The sequence below is a fragment of the Mercenaria mercenaria genome, chromosome 16 (genome assembly GCF_021730395.1).
Source record: "Mercenaria mercenaria strain notata chromosome 16, MADL_Memer_1, whole genome shotgun sequence".
In the NCBI taxonomy this organism is placed as follows: domain Eukaryota; kingdom Metazoa; phylum Mollusca; class Bivalvia; order Venerida; family Veneridae; genus Mercenaria; species Mercenaria mercenaria.
This window is the reverse complement of record NC_069376.1, coordinates 69,139,535-69,155,672: the sequence shown is the minus strand read 5'-3', so window position 1 is coordinate 69,155,672 and position 16,138 is coordinate 69,139,535. Positions and strand designations below refer to the sequence as shown.

General features: G+C 35.6%; 1 long non-coding RNA gene across 10 annotated transcripts in view; it reads right to left on the bottom strand.

Annotated features, from left to right (window-relative positions):
• Nucleotides 1-2,807: 2,807 nt before the first annotated feature.
• The window catches only part of LOC123540678 (uncharacterized), a 28,708-nt gene continuing 15,377 nt past the window's right edge, over nucleotides 2,808-16,138 (bottom strand). For all 10 annotated transcript variants that reach the window (XR_008367937.1, XR_006684249.2, XR_006684257.2 and 7 more), the window contains one exon: nucleotides 2,808-9,762. This is a non-coding gene — a long non-coding RNA (uncharacterized LOC123540678). The remainder of the gene's footprint in view (nucleotides 9,763-16,138) is intronic.

The following is a 16,138-nucleotide window of genomic DNA, read 5'->3' as shown; positions in this document are numbered from 1 at the left end:
ATCTCGTGGTGGTGAACATTTGTGCCAAGTTATATCAAAATCCCTCCATGCATGAAGAAGAAATGCTCCGGACATATTATTTTTGCATCCTTTGACCTTTAAGTGTGACCTTGACCTTAGATCTAGGGACCTGGTTCTTGCGCCTGACACTCCGTCTCATGATGGTGAACAATTGTGCCAAGTTTCATCAAAATCCCTCCATGCATGAAGAAGATATGCTCCAGACAAAGTCATTCTTGAATTCGACCTTTGATCTCTGTGACCTTGACCTTAGACCTAGGGACCTGGTTCTTGCGTCTGACACTCCATCTCATGATGGTGAACAATTGTGCCAAGTTTCATCAAAATCCCTCCATGCATGAAGAAGATATGCTCCGGACAGTCATTCTTAAATCTGACCTTTGACCTCTAAGTGTGACCTTGACCTTAGACCTAGGGACCTGGTTCTTGCGCATGACACTCCATCTCATGATGATGAACAACTGTGCCAAGTTTCATCAAAATCCCTCCATGCATGAAGAAGATATGCCCCAGACAGTCTGTGGACGCCGCCCGCCCGCCCACCCATCTGCCCGCCCACCTGACGGGCGTATAAAAAAAGAGACAAAATTACAAACATATTTAATTGTAAACGAACCTGTATATTTTTTTTTGTAAACGAACCTGTATATTTTTTTTTTATCTTTTCCAGCATTTGAATGTTTAAATACTCGAAAACAGTTTTCTTCTTTCAAAAGTCTTAAATATGTTTGTTGATAGTTTTCAGCTCACCTGAGCACAATGTGCTTAGGGTGAGATTTTGTGATCGCCCGGTGTCAGTCTGTCCACACCTTTTCTTCGAACAACATCTCTGAAAGCGGGTTTAGGAGATATGGAGCAGACACAAAGTGTTACGGACATACGGAAGGACCGATGGAGACCATTCCTATAACCCCCCAGCACTCGTGGAGGGGGATTAATTATCATAAGCATCTGTTACTTTAAGTATTGTATAACTACTAATGACTTTTGTAAAAAACTGTTTTTTTAGGCTGCCATGTATACAATAATCATTTTGCATTGAAAAGGTATACATCGTCCTAAATTTACATTTGTTTTAGCTGATATTGCTACACAGTCATATACTTTAAATGAAACTTTTTGATAAAGAACAGGTGTACATGTTTAAGGCTGTTCACACTGGAAAATAACTTTGATGCCATGGAAATGAATGGTAGAAAAAACAAAATCAAAATTATGTACATTTATTTAGTCATTTATTTTTTCATTTAAACATATTGAACAAACAACAATGTATATCCAAGAACGAGAAATATCCTATTTAAACATTAAGAAATATACATATATTCATGGAACTTATAAGTTATAACAGCCAATTTGTTCAAATACTTTTAAGGATAACATGGTGTAATAGCCATATTTCATATCTTGTAACCGGATGGTAATATTTAAATGAAATTTGGTCACATTAAAGACATTCAAAATTAAAAACTTTTCACTGAGAGATTTTTCAAATTTTATAATTTTCGAGGGAGATAATCGGTATTAAAGTTAACTTTGATGCCTATGGGAAATATATTATTTCTTTGATTATGAGAATCTGAACTTGTGTTTTGAGAAAATTTTGCAGTAGAAAGCTGCATTATACACCTCTGATACAAATATAAAAAAGAAATCTAAAATTCCCTGTAGGGAAAAGGAGAAAATCTTTTTCTAGTTTTCAGGGGAGATAACTCATGAAAAACTAAAATTATCAGGGGATGTAACCCAAAGACCTTCTGTCACTATATATCTTGTCAATATGCACCTTATTTCTATCTTTTGACATTTTTAAAGCTTACATTATCAAGTTGTATGTACGCTTTTGGTGAAATTGAGGTCTATTATACCATGTTATCCTTAATGCTGTGGGGTAGCGCCAATGCTGTGATTTCATTTCGAACCAATTGCATTTCAGTATTTCCTGAGCCCTGTTAATGAACAATTCTGTTGTCAATTTACATTAACTTAATCATAAACAAAATTACAATGCTCCATTATTGACATGTCCAACCAGCAGATTTATGATGAAATTTTGAAATTTGGTTTCTGAACAAAGAACAAACTCTTGTCTTAAAAAGCACATTATATCAAATGATCTACAGGACAGATGTTTCTGCAATATTTTGCAAGATTCAATAATAAAATGTAAATATTTCTTTGGAAGGACAGATATACTTATGTAGAAGTCTTGAGTAAATTTATTCAGACAACCCCTGACCATACACATTTCAAGACAAGTTGATCTTCGGTAATTACACACTGCAATTTCAGAATACATTTCTTAATTCTTTTTGAAAATTATCAAAATGAAAAAAAAAAATTATTTAAATAAGTAAATGTACATGTTGGTAAATTAGAATCTTATAATTATGTCTTGTATAGCCAACAATGAATCCATTCTCAAGATTAACAGACCATCTTCCATGAACAGTTCTTAAATTTGTTGGAAAATCAGCCAGAATTTCAGTTGTTCGCTTTAGCTATTGGTTAAAGGTCAGTAATTCAAATCCTTCTTTGTTTCATATAAAAAACGACAACTTCATGTCGTCTTTACGTATCTTTAGAGAACATCACTTTTTCCTGCACCAATTTTTCATGAAAGTTCTATCAAAAATTAACGAAAAAATGAAAAGAAAATAGGGGGTTGAATAGTTCCTAGTGAAATGCCAGTCAGTTGTGGTCAGCTACCCTACAAATGGCACATACTTGCTCTCCTCCGCGCAATAAACACCTACTTTCGATCTGTAAAACTTGCCATCTGGGTTGTATGAATATGAAAACCGTCTCATTTCATGCAGAATGTATTCTAGTAGCGAAAAGTTGTGATTAAAGCACTCGTTCTACACGAATTTGCGCAGAAAATGGGAAAATTAGGATCTATTTATTATGGACTTCTTTCGACTACACCACGGAAGCACATTTTCGACCGAATTACTGACCTTATTCCTATTGGCCAGTCAGTACATGGGGTTATAATTTAAGTAAAATACATGACGCAATATTGGTACTTTTACAACTGTTGAATCTTTTGTGAAAATTAACATTTCTTTACACAGTAAATCCTTAAAATATGATGTTACATCAGACTCTTATTAGGAAAATGGTGATCGAATTGTTGTGAATTTATAAAGCAGATTCACCAAAAAATCAAGCATGCCAATCCATTATTTTTGCTGTATGTTCTATTCATGTAAACTCAATATCTACTGTAGAAAGAATATAATTAGATTTTTTTTATTTTGGCACACAACAAGCCTCCATGTATATACCGACTGTCAGTTGGTGTGCATTATTACAAAAATTCAAAGTCTGACATACAAAAATTCAAAGACAGACATACAAAAATTCCCTATAATTAGCCCAAGTGTATCGTTTTCACAATACATTAATCAGTTTAAAAATTTATGTAAAAGCAATTAAACAATATGAAAATTTAATAAAATCCATGTCAATTTACAGGCCTTTGATAAAAACAATTATCAACATTCATGAAAGAGAGGTCATTCGAAATTTTTTTTTTACAAGACTGAAAAAAAAAGAAGAATTTATTTAAACAACATATTTCAATTTTCCAGGGTGCCCAGTTTGTGATCTTCTTTCTGTCAAAGTCACATCCATCATTATTTTTGACAGGTCCAAACCAAAAAAATGACTGACCTTTGTTCAAATATATTCATAGCTTACTTCCATTAGAAAAAAACTGAATGATGGTTATTTTCTTATTTCACTCTCTCTTGTAAAAACATTTCTTGAAACATTTCAAATTTACAGTGACATTGTATTTATTTATTTGTTTATTTATTATCATCAGCACAGATGAATATTTATACACTGCCACTGTAAACAGAGTTATAGGAGATATATGTACAACATACAACACTTAAAATTTAAAAGTTATCATTTAAAACTACACTCTATACATTTATGTTTTGTGATACAGTACACTGAAATGTGTAATGTTTCTTTAAAGCAATAAGAGCAAGTACAAAATTGGAGCTTGATTTGGTAACTATAATTACCTGAATTGATTACATGATTGCCAAAGTGACAACTAGGTGACACGATCGGACCAAAATGTATTGGAGAGCTGTAATACACCCCACTAAACCAAAATATATGACTTGACATTGTGTTTTAACATTTTCAGTATGGCACTGAAATACCAATCACAAAACAACATACTATTGTGATCTATAACCCTAAAAAAATAAAAATTTATACATGTGAATTATATATAGTATCTCAGTTTTCGACACATATAAAAATAGATACAGTGTAGCAACAATGGCTTCAGTTCCCTAAATGAAGATCACAGTGGCTGAAAACTTCACACTGACACCTTTCACATGGCAATTCTTAAAATATCATTGTACTATATTAAAGTCACTTCAATTAATTAAATTTACTGAAGCAATACTTAGTATGTAGTGAAAATCAATTCATAAGTACCATGAAAGATCTAGTAGTTAATGAAATAACATTTATATTTAAAAATGTGCATGCCATGCGTCAAGTTAACTCGGGGGGGGGGGGGGGGGGGGGTTTCAAGAATATGTCCTTGAAGCAGACTTAACACTACCTCTCCCACTTGGGTGTTAAATATTGGACAGTCTGATGTTAATGTAATGTGTATATTAATAAGTTTTCCTAATACTTGAAATAATGTCTGATAGGTCTCACATTTGTTCTTTATTTTTAAAGCTCGATCTACAAATTTGTGGTCTGTGAATTAAAAATCCTTCGGGTGTTTTTATTAAATATAAAGATTTATATTTTGACATTCTTGTTATATTTCTAGTTTGGTTTCTATAGTTAAGAAATAAACATGTAAACACTGTCAGTACTTTTGTTGATTAACAATATTTCAAATAATTGTTGGGGTGTTATTTCAAGAAGCTACGCTTTAAGCCAGACAAATATGTGATTGACAATCTGTTGTTTCCCCTTTGAGCATTTACTCGGTTAATTTTTGCATGTCATGAATTAACATAGTCTTCATATAGTCTAGGAATCAATTTTTCACATTTCTCATGTCTTGAGGAAAACTGGCCAATCTGTACATGTTCACTTAATAAATTCTGTAAAAAGATCATTTGGAAGCAAAGAATGCAACCAAGCAGAATAATAGCAGACTCGGTTTGATTGAGTCTGTTCATGAGAGGCAATGAAATGTGCAACACCTCTCACACCCTCTAGCACCGGCTTAAGGGAAACTATTACACATATGTTGAATGGACTCAAAGATCCAATAGAACCAGAAGTTACATTTTAAAAACAATTTAACAGCTTTAAAATTTCAATTTTTGCAGTTTTCTATTACTAGCATTTTTAGACCATGCAAATATTTTCCTGTTTATTCTGTCACTTGACACATTTACTAATCTAGACCATAACTGTACAAGTGTTTTCTTAACCTTACAAGTCATTGGCTGCCGCCCAATATCTCTATTTACTGCAGCACAAAATATCTAGCTGCTCTATGTTAGATACCATTAATACAACCGAAATCTTCTTCAATTATAGTTCATATACCAGAAACATAAGTGATAATCGGTACAACGGTTGACTCGTAAATCTTAGTAAACGTCAATTACAGAAATCCACCAACTGAACATGCCTTCGCTATAAGTAAACCAAGGGCTCTCCCAGCAGACTTTGCTAAACATTTTGCTGTGACTGAGAAAATCCATGTGTTCAGTCAAAATAAGACCAAGGTACTTATACCGAGAGGCATACTCAACCACTGAATTCTCACATCTAAAGTCATATATAAAATCATTTCTACTGAGAGACCCATTTCTAAAATATACTATCTTTGATCTGTCAACATTTATATTCATTCTATTATCAACACACCATGGCAAGTATTAATTACCGGTAATACATTCAGAAGACATTGCAGATTTTCAGGATTATCTGTTATCAATATACTCAATCATCAGCAAAGAACAAAACTGAACAGTTTGTACCATAAATATCAATACCTTTAATCAATGAATCTAGCTTAACAGCAAGGTCATTTACAAAAGATTCAAGAGCATTGGTGATAATGCACAGCATTGTTTCAACCCTGTGTTTATATGGAACCATTCTGTAAGAAACCTATTAACTCTAACTGAGCACATAACATTGTTGTACAAACATTTTATGGCATTTAATAACTGATTCCCTAAAATGCTATCTTATTTACACCATAAAATTTGCCATTTATACAGTCATAAGCCTTCCTTAAGTCTATAAATGAACAATATGTCAACAACTTCATTTTACACCATGTATCAACAGTACTTGTTAAAGTCGATAGATGATCAATGGTACTTCGACTTTTACTGAAGCCATTTTGGCCTTCAAATAAAATACAGTTTGTTTGAACAAAAGAGGTAAGTTTCTTATTTAACAATGAACAATAATTTTGTGTATGACTGGTATGATAGAAATACCCATGTAATACAATGGATCCTTAGTAGTGGTTGTAGATTCTTTCAGTACAGGGTTAATAATACTTTTACCCAAAGCTTTTGGTACTTTGCCGGTGTTATAACAGAAATTAAACATCAAATGCAAATACTGTGCCTCATATTTAAAACCTATACTTGGTATTTCATCATTTCTCATTGCTCTATTATTTTTAACATTAAAAATAGCAGTTTTAACATCAAACAATGTGAATATGTCTTGATCAGTACAATTATCTATATATACATTGCTTTCCTTAGGCCTACAAAAAAAAATTCTTTGTTTCCGGTAACATGCTAAAAAAAAAATAGGGTAGTTAGGTCGGAATTTTTCTTTTTTTTGGAAATTTTTTTTATTAAGGGAGACTTTTCGGAAAATACTTTTTTGTCAAAAAATGATTACAAATAAGGGGGTTATGCCTTTAGAGCATCAGTAAGTTGATTTCTAACATCACTGGCCATGTTTAAAGCATAAAAAGTGCAGTTTTGCATCTTTTTGTTAAAAAGTTGAAAAAAATATTCTCCAAGGCCATAAAAACATTTAGGGTCGGGCCAAAAATTTAGGGTAGGTCGGGATACCGGAAACAAACAATTTTTTTTTTTTACGCCTTATTTGTAATCCATCAATAAACATGTCAGTATTCAGTGTAAGTTATAGAAGTCTGTTTTCCACATATTTAAAACTAAAACAGGGCTAGAAGTACAAATCTCAGAATCATCTACAAATTCAAATGGTACAGAACTTTGCCAGTTATCTCTTACACCTGATCTACTGATGAATAAACAATTTACCAAATTTCTGATATTCATACATATTACTTAACTGTTGGTCAAAATGATCATGATCTCCACATATGAAGAAGATCCCATTTGTGGCAAAAAGCAAGCACAAACAGTAAAAATGTTCTCAAAACTTTTTTAGATTTAAAACTTAACCATAAAATTCCCTCATAGCTTATGTCTAAAATTTCAATACTAAAATGTTCTGCAAATGACCTTTTTACAAAAATACAAACTCCTAGAAACTCCACCTGAACCAGTTTGTGCATTTATGTGAATATATTTTTTCTATTGTATCCATGAAATACATAGACAGTTCAATTATCTTATCACCTGTTAGGTGTGTTTCTGAAATAACAATCACATCAAAATGAAGTTTATCAATAAAATTTGCTCTAAAAATAAAATTATCTGAGAGACCATTTGTGTTCCATCCATTCACAAATTCAACCAAGTTTTATTACAATAATTATAAAAGTCTCAGTCAAGACGCTGGTGGCTTCGACGGCTATCGTCTCTGTGTCTGTGCTCTGTCTGTCTTCCTATCATCTCTGAAATCTGCTCTGTCAACCTCTACTACTGAACTCCCAGGGTGCGGGTGATAAGAATCACGCCCACTGCAATCTCCAGAACAATATCTCACAGAACTATCACTCCCGCCCTGTTTATCAAATGCGCCTCTTCCAAGATACCCGCCCTGTCCTTTATTCATGCCCTTTCTGCAGTTCCCCGCCTGTTTATCAAATCCTACGTATCCCAATGACCACCATCAAGGTCACCAACCTGGTCACGATTGGAATCACATTCTCGTTTTCTAGAATGCTTGTTTCTATGCTGCTCACTACTTGTAGCCGTTTCTTCCACCAGATGAGAGCCGCGGACATCCATGGGGTTTGCGGCACCAGCAGTCTGGGTCTGTGAGGACCCAAACCGGCCAGCCAAACCAGTTGTTCTGTCGGTGGGGTTCGCGGCACCAGCAGTCTGGGCATTTGACACCCAAGACCGGCCAGCCAAACCAGTGCTCCTGTCAGTGCGGTTGTCATCACTAATCAAAAACTTTTGTGCTTTCAGTTTCTTTCGACTCCATATGGTGAACTCCATCGATGTTCATACAGACCTTCCAAAAAACAATTCAAGTAGTTTTCAAGGAGTTTTCAAGTAGTTTTTCTCCATTTTCAAGGACTAAAATGGGCGCAATGTCACTGTTGCTGAGACATGAAATAACCAATTTAAATCCAATTTAGGACAAAATTAAACAATGTAACACAAGATTTACCTTCAACGCATCGCGGATAAATTACAATGTGAAAATTACTTGAAAGAGCATAAAACCCGTAAAGTACAGTACCGTACCGTACTATCATTGACTCCATGGCAGGCCCTAATGGCGGTAACGTTTGTTTTTTTTTTCGTCGTTTTTTAGTTTATTTTGGTTCATTTATAATGTTTGTCCGTTTTTACTTCGCATCCGATGAATTTAAGGACTATTTGCCATCTTTTGTACGTTTTTTCCTAAATTCAAGTAGTTTTCAAGTAGTTTCTGACTGTTACAAAATACAAGTACTTTTCAAGAAGTAGGCATCAAATTCAAGGATTTTTCATGGCCTGTGCAAACCATGTCCATTTCTATTGACATCTGTAGGGTTCGCGGCACCAGCAGTCTGGGTCTGTGAGGACCCAAACCGGCCAGCCGAACCTGTTGTCCTGTCATTTGGGTTCGCAGCACCAGCAGTCTGGGCACTGGACAACCCAGACCACCAGCCGAACCCGTTGTCCTGTCAGTGCGGTTGTCATCTCTAATCAAAACAGTTTTGTAATTTCAGTTTCTTCTCACTCCATATAGTGAACTCCATTCCTGCCGACATCCATGGGGTTTGCAGAACCAGCTGTCTGGGTCTGTGAGGACCTGGACCAGCCAGCCAAACTAGTTGTCCCGTCAGTGGGGTTTGCGGCACCAGCAGTCTGGGCATTGGACGTCCCTGACCGGCCAGCTGAACCAGTTGCCTAATAATAGTTTACAGAGACCACTGTAAACATTCAAATTGCCACCTTTCCAAAACTCAATTGCTCAAGTATGGCATGCCAGAACTAAATATTCATACACATGTCTTCTACTTAAGAATGGCACAGGCAAGTTATAGAGAAGCTTTTAAGCTGTCCAAGTAAGTTTTTTTTAAGACAGAATCTTGAGAATGTCAACAGTACAAAAAGATCCAAGATCCAAGATCTCCTGACTGCATACAACTGTCAAGATCCCTGGACTGCAAAGTACTGTCGTGATCTCCTGACTGCATACAACTGTCAAGATCCCTGGACTGCAAAGTACTGTCGTGATCTCCTGACTGCATACAACTGTCAAGATCCCCGGATTGCATACAACTGTCATGATCTCCTGACTGCATACAACTGTCATGATCTCCTGACTGCATACAACTGACGATATCCCCAACTGCATATAACTTTCAAGATTTCCAAATTGCATACGCTGAAAAATAGAGAACTAAGATTAACAATCTAATTTCATTCTTGGAATCTGGGTGGGATATTAGTCTTCAGCATAATATTTGTGGCTTTTTGTTATTGAATAAAACTACTGACCTAGAAGCCAGCAGGAGGGCTGCCTCTCACCAACCTGAATTGCATAAAGTTTACTTGTACCTCAAACATTTAGAAAACTTCATGAGTAAATGTGTAATATAAACAAATATATGTATAACATTTAACTTTCTACTGCCTCCTGTGATGTCTATTACATATATATTTGTTTCCTATTTATTTAACGGGCTTACGGAAGGTCGGTGGTTCTACCCAGGTGCCTGCTCGTGATGAAATATGCACGGAGGGGCACCTGGGGTCTTCCTCCACCATTAAAGCTGGAAAGTCGCCATATGACCTAAAATCGTGTCGGTGCGACAATAAACCCAACAAAATAAAAATAAATATTTATTTAACCAAAAACTGTTAAGTCATAACAAGAGGACCATGATGGTCCTGAATCGCTCACCTCTTCCAACATGACCAAGTTTTGAGTATGACGTCGTTTTTTCTATTATTTGACATAGTGACCTAGTTTTTGAGCTCATGTGACCCAGTTTTGAACTTGACCTAGGTATTATCAAGATAAAAATTCTGACCAATTTTCATGAAGATCCATTGAAAAATATGGTCTCTAGAGAGGTCACAAGGCTTTTCTATTATTTGACCTAGTTTTCGAAGGTACGTGACCCTTTTTTGAACTTGACCTATATATCATCAAGGTGAACATTCTCACTAATTTTCATGAAGATCTCATGAAAAATATGGCCTATAGAGAGGTCACAAGGTTTTTTTATTATTTGACCTACTGACCTAGTTTTTTACGGCATGTGACCCAGTTTCAAACTTGACCTAGATATCATCAAGGTGAACATTCTGACAAATTTTTATGGGGATCCATTCACAAGTATGGCCTTTAGAGAGGTCACAAGGTTTTTCTATTTTTAGACCTACTGACCTAGTTTTTGACCGCACATGACCCTGTTTCGAACTTGAACTAGATATCATCAAGATGAATATTCAGACCAATTTTCATACAGATCACATGAAAAATATGGCCTTTAGAGAGGTCACAAGGTTTTTCTATTATTTGACCTACTGACCTAGTTTTCGACGGCACGTGACCCACTTTCGAACTTGATTTAGATATCATCAAGATGAACATTCAGACCAGCTTTCATACAGATCCCATGAAAAATATGGCCTCTAGAGAGGTCACAAGGTTTTTCTATTATTTGACCTTCTGACCTAGTTTTTGAAGGCACATGACCCACTTTCAAACTTGACCTAGATATCATCAAGGTAAACATTCTGACCAATTTTCATGAAGATCTCATGAAATATATGGCCTCTAGAGAGGTCACAAGGTTTTTCTATTTTTAGACCTACTGACCTAGTTTTTGACCGCACATGACCCTGTTTCAAACTTGACCTAGATATCATCAAGATAAACATTCAGACCTACTTTCATACAGATCCCATGAAAAATATGGCCTTTAGAGAGGTCACAAGGTTTTTCTATTATTTGACCTACTGACCTAGTGTTTGAGGGCACGTGACCCAGTTTCGAACTTGACCTAGATATCATCAAGGTGAACATTCTGACCAATTTTCATGAAGATCTTGTGAAATATATGGCCTCTAGAGAGGTCACAAGGTTTTTCTATTTTTAGACCTACTGACCTAGTTTTTGATGGCACGTGACCCAGTTTCGAACCTGAACTAGATATCATCAAGATGAACATTCTGACCAACATTCATAAAGATCCCATGAAAAATGTGACCTCTAGAGTGGTCACGAGCAAAAGTTTACGCATGGACGCACGCACGGACGGACGGATGGACTACGGACACCACGCGATCACAAAAGCTCACCTTGTCACTTTGTGACAGGTGAGCTAAAAAGAAGTATAATTTTGTAAAAATACAAAGTAGAGTTACGGTTAAACCTGTGCTTTGTATGTCATATCATGACAGTGAGTTTCAATCGATTCCCATTAGTGGATACTTAGATACCTGATTGCATACAAAAACTTAACAAAAAACTACTTAGTCAAAAATGGGGCATAATTTTGTTTTTCTAAGTCAACAAAAAAAAAAAACTCCTTACCAGGTAAAGATACCTTAAAATACTACTAAAATTGGAAAGCAACATCTATGTTGTACCACAGAAAAGAAAAAAAAAATGGTTAAGTCCACACAAAAATCTTAACCAGGTAGAGATTGGTCAAAATACACCTCAAAATAGCATGCATGTTGCACTACAGAAAAGTGGTCGCGATTTTTCCATACGACTAGTAATGAAAAAGTTACAATAAAAGCTATTTAAAGTAACAACAAAGGGAAGTAATTCTAAAGAAGGGAACTGCGCATGACACTTCATCTCATGATGGTGTATAATTATGCCATGTTACATCAAAATCCCTCCATGCATGAAGAAGAAATGCTTCGGACAAAGTCATTCTTGTATCTGACCTTTGGCCTCTAAGTGTGACCTTGACCCTAGACCTAGGGACCTGGATCTTGCGCACGACACTTCGTCTCGTGGTGGTGAACATTTGTGCCTAGTTAAATCAAAATCCCTCTATGCATGAAGAAGAAATGCTCCGGACAAGGTTTTCATTCTTGTATCATTGACCTCTGTGACCTTGACCTTAGACCTAGGAACCTGGTTCTTGCGCATGACACTCCGCCTCGTAGTGGTGAACATTTGTGCCAAGATATATCAAAATTCCTCCATGCATGAAGAAGATATGCTCCGGACAAAATTTTTTAAGAAAAATGATAAGGGGAATAACTCAACAAGAGGACCATGATGGTCCTGAATCGCTCACCTCTTCCCACATGACCCAGTTTTGAGTATGACGTCGTTTTTTCTATTATTTGACATAGTGACCTAGTTTTTGAGCTCATATGACCCAGTTTTGAACTTGACCTAGATATTATCAAGATAAAAATTCTGACCAATTTTCATGAAGATCCATTGAAAAATATGGTCTCTAGAGAGGTCACAAGGTTTTTCTATTATTTGACCTATTGACCTAGTTTTCGAAGGTATGTGACCCTGTTTTGAACTTTACCTAGATATCATCAAGGTGAACATTCTCACTAATTTTCATGAAGATCTCATGAAAAATATGGCCTCTAGAGAGGTCACAAGGTTTTTCAATTTTTATACCTACTGGCCTAGATTTTGACCGCACGTGACCCAGTTTCGAAACTGACCTAGATATCATCAAGGTGAAAATTCAGATCAATTTTCATGAAGATCCATTGAAAAATATGGCCTCTAGAGAAGTCAAAAGATTTTAATAATTTTAGACCTACTGACCTAGTTTTTGACCGCAGTTGACCCAGTTTCAAACATGACCTAGATATCATCAAGATGAACATTTAGACCAACTTTCATACAGATCCCATGAAAAGTATGGCCTCAAGAGAGGTCACAAGGTTTTTTTATTACTTGACCTACTGACCTAGTTTTTTTAAGGCACGTGACCCAGTTTCAAATTTGACCTAGATATCATCAAGGTGAACATTCTGACCAATTTTTATGGAGATCCATTCACAAGTATGGCCTCTAGAGAGGTAACAAGGTTTTTCTATTTTTAGACCTACTGACCTAGTTTTTGACCGCACATGACCCTGTTTCGAACTTGACCTAGATATCATCAAGATGAACATTCAGACCAATTTTCATACAGATCCCATGAAAATATGGCCTTTAGAGAGTTAGCAAGGTTTTTCTATTTTTGACCTACTGACCTAGTTTTTGAAGGCACGTGACCCAGTTTCGAATTTGACTAGATTTTATCAAGATGAACATTCAGACCAATTTTCATACAGATCCCATAAAAATTGGCCTCTAGAGAGGTCACAAGGTTTTTCTATTATTTGACCTACTGACCTAGTTTGGGATGGCACGTGACCCACTTTCAAACTTGACCTAGCTATCATCAGGTGAACATTTGACAATTTCATGAAGATCTCATTGAAATATATGGCCTCTAGAGTGGTCACAATGGTTTTCTATTTTTAAACCTATGACTAGTTTTTGACCGCACGTGACCCAGTTTCGAACTTGACCTAGATATCATCAAGACGAACATTCAGACAACTTTCTTACAGATCCATGAAAAAAATGGCCTTTAGAGAGGTCACAAGGTTTTTCTATATTTGACCTACTGACCTAGTTTTTGATGGCACGTGACCAGTTTCGAATTGACTAGATATCATCAAGGTGAACGTTTGACCAATTTTCATGAAGATCTTATGAAATATATGGCCCTAGAGAGGTCACAGGTTTTTCTATTTTTAGACCTACTGACCTAGTTTTTGAAGGCACGTGACCCAGTTTCGAACTTGACCTAGATATCATCAAGGTGAACAATCTGACCAATTTTCATAATTATCTTGTGTAATATATGGCCTCTAGAGAGGTACAAGGTTTTTCTATTTTTAGACCTACTGACCTAGTTTTGAAGGCACGTGACCAGTTTCGAACTTGACCTAGATATCATCAAGATAAACATTCTGACCACTTTCATAAAGATCCATGAAAAATGTGACTCTAGAGTGGTCTACAAGCAAAGTTTACGACGCACGCACGGACGCACTAAACGGACGACGGGACGACGGACAACGCGCGATCACAAAAGCTCACCTTGTCACTTTGTGACAGGTGAGCTAAAAAATAGGCAAGGTGTTCTATCAGTGTATGAAGTTTGAAGAAAATCGCTCAAGTACTTTTGGAGTTATGCTCCGGATAATGCCCTTGTTTAAAATGTGGCTGCTACTTTTTCCGTTTAATGAACATAAATACATTAATTTTTTGTTAAATCCCATTTCTGATAATTACTTTCTTTCATGTTTGGCAAAAGTTTGAATGTTTTATTGAATCAACTGTTTTTATTACCTCCCTTTATAATGATCTAGTTATAAATATTCACGTGTACTCTTAAAAGTAGTGCTTTTCTAACCATGTAAGTATGCATAACATGAATTTAGAAAACTTTTAAGATAAAAATTTCCTTTAAAGGTAGTTCTGCACATTCAGGTCAAATTTTTTGTAGTATCTATGAAACCCTGATTTTCCAAAACAGAATATATTTAAAAATTTGGCCATTTTTTTCTCCCTAGACTGATTTGAAAATTTTATAATGGGAAAAAATGCAACAATTTCAGTAACATTTTTATCAACAGAATTTTTTCTACAATATACAATATTTTAATGAAACTTCTCACAGTTGTAAATGAACATGTGGCCTATAATATGGTGAACTAAACTTTATAGGCACTTGTGCTTGATTTTAAGGTATAATTTTGCCAATAATTAAAGAGTTCCAAGCATTTTAAGCTGATTTAAAGCCATTTTTTTTATTAATTCAATGTCTCAGATGTTTCAATATAGTATTTTAACTTTAGAAGGAAAGTAAACTTGCCATTGTAATAGATTTACATACATACTGCTATCAATTTATTGAATGATTTTCATTTCGGTATCTAGTCTTTATTCTTTAATGACTTCACACCAACACCTCAGATTATTCAAATGTGCAGATCTACCTTAATGACTCCTGCAAGTCTGAATAAAATGTATTTAGTAACTAAGATCGAGTGGCGAGTTTGTTTGGGTTTAACATAATTTTTTCAAGAATATTTCAGTTATTTGGCAGGCAGTTAATCTAACCAATGTGCCTGGATTCTGTACCAGTACAAACCTGTTCTCTGCAAGTAACTGCCAACTTCTCCTAATGAATCAGCGGTGGAGGATGAATGATTTCAGACACAGTGTCTTTTCTCAAATTATCACAGACAACATATGCACTGCCCAGGTATCAAACTCACAACCTTGTAATCAATCTGTATATCTATGCTCTCTCTACTAAGCTAAGCGGGCGGGCTTTCAAATGGAACAGCATCAAATCATTTACTACGTATGATTCATGAAATATTTCTGCAAGAATAATGGACCATGTGTCACATCATATGGCTAATTAAGTAAAGAACTATCTTAGTGATAATTAAGGTAGAGAAAAATAGCATCATGAATTTACCTGAAATTCTTAGAAAAAACTAGAAATGTGTCCATGGGACACAGATGCCCCCACTACATGACAAACGACACAAAATTTTTCCTGGGTCAGGGGCCATAACTCCTACAATACTGAATGAATCCGGACACAAAACCCCAGGTGCACAACCGCAAATGCTGACCAACATTCCTTTAAACTTTGGTGACTCTATGTCAAATACTTTTGGAGCTACACACGACACAACATTAAAATGACCAATTTTTAACTAAGTCTGGGGCAATAACTCCTACA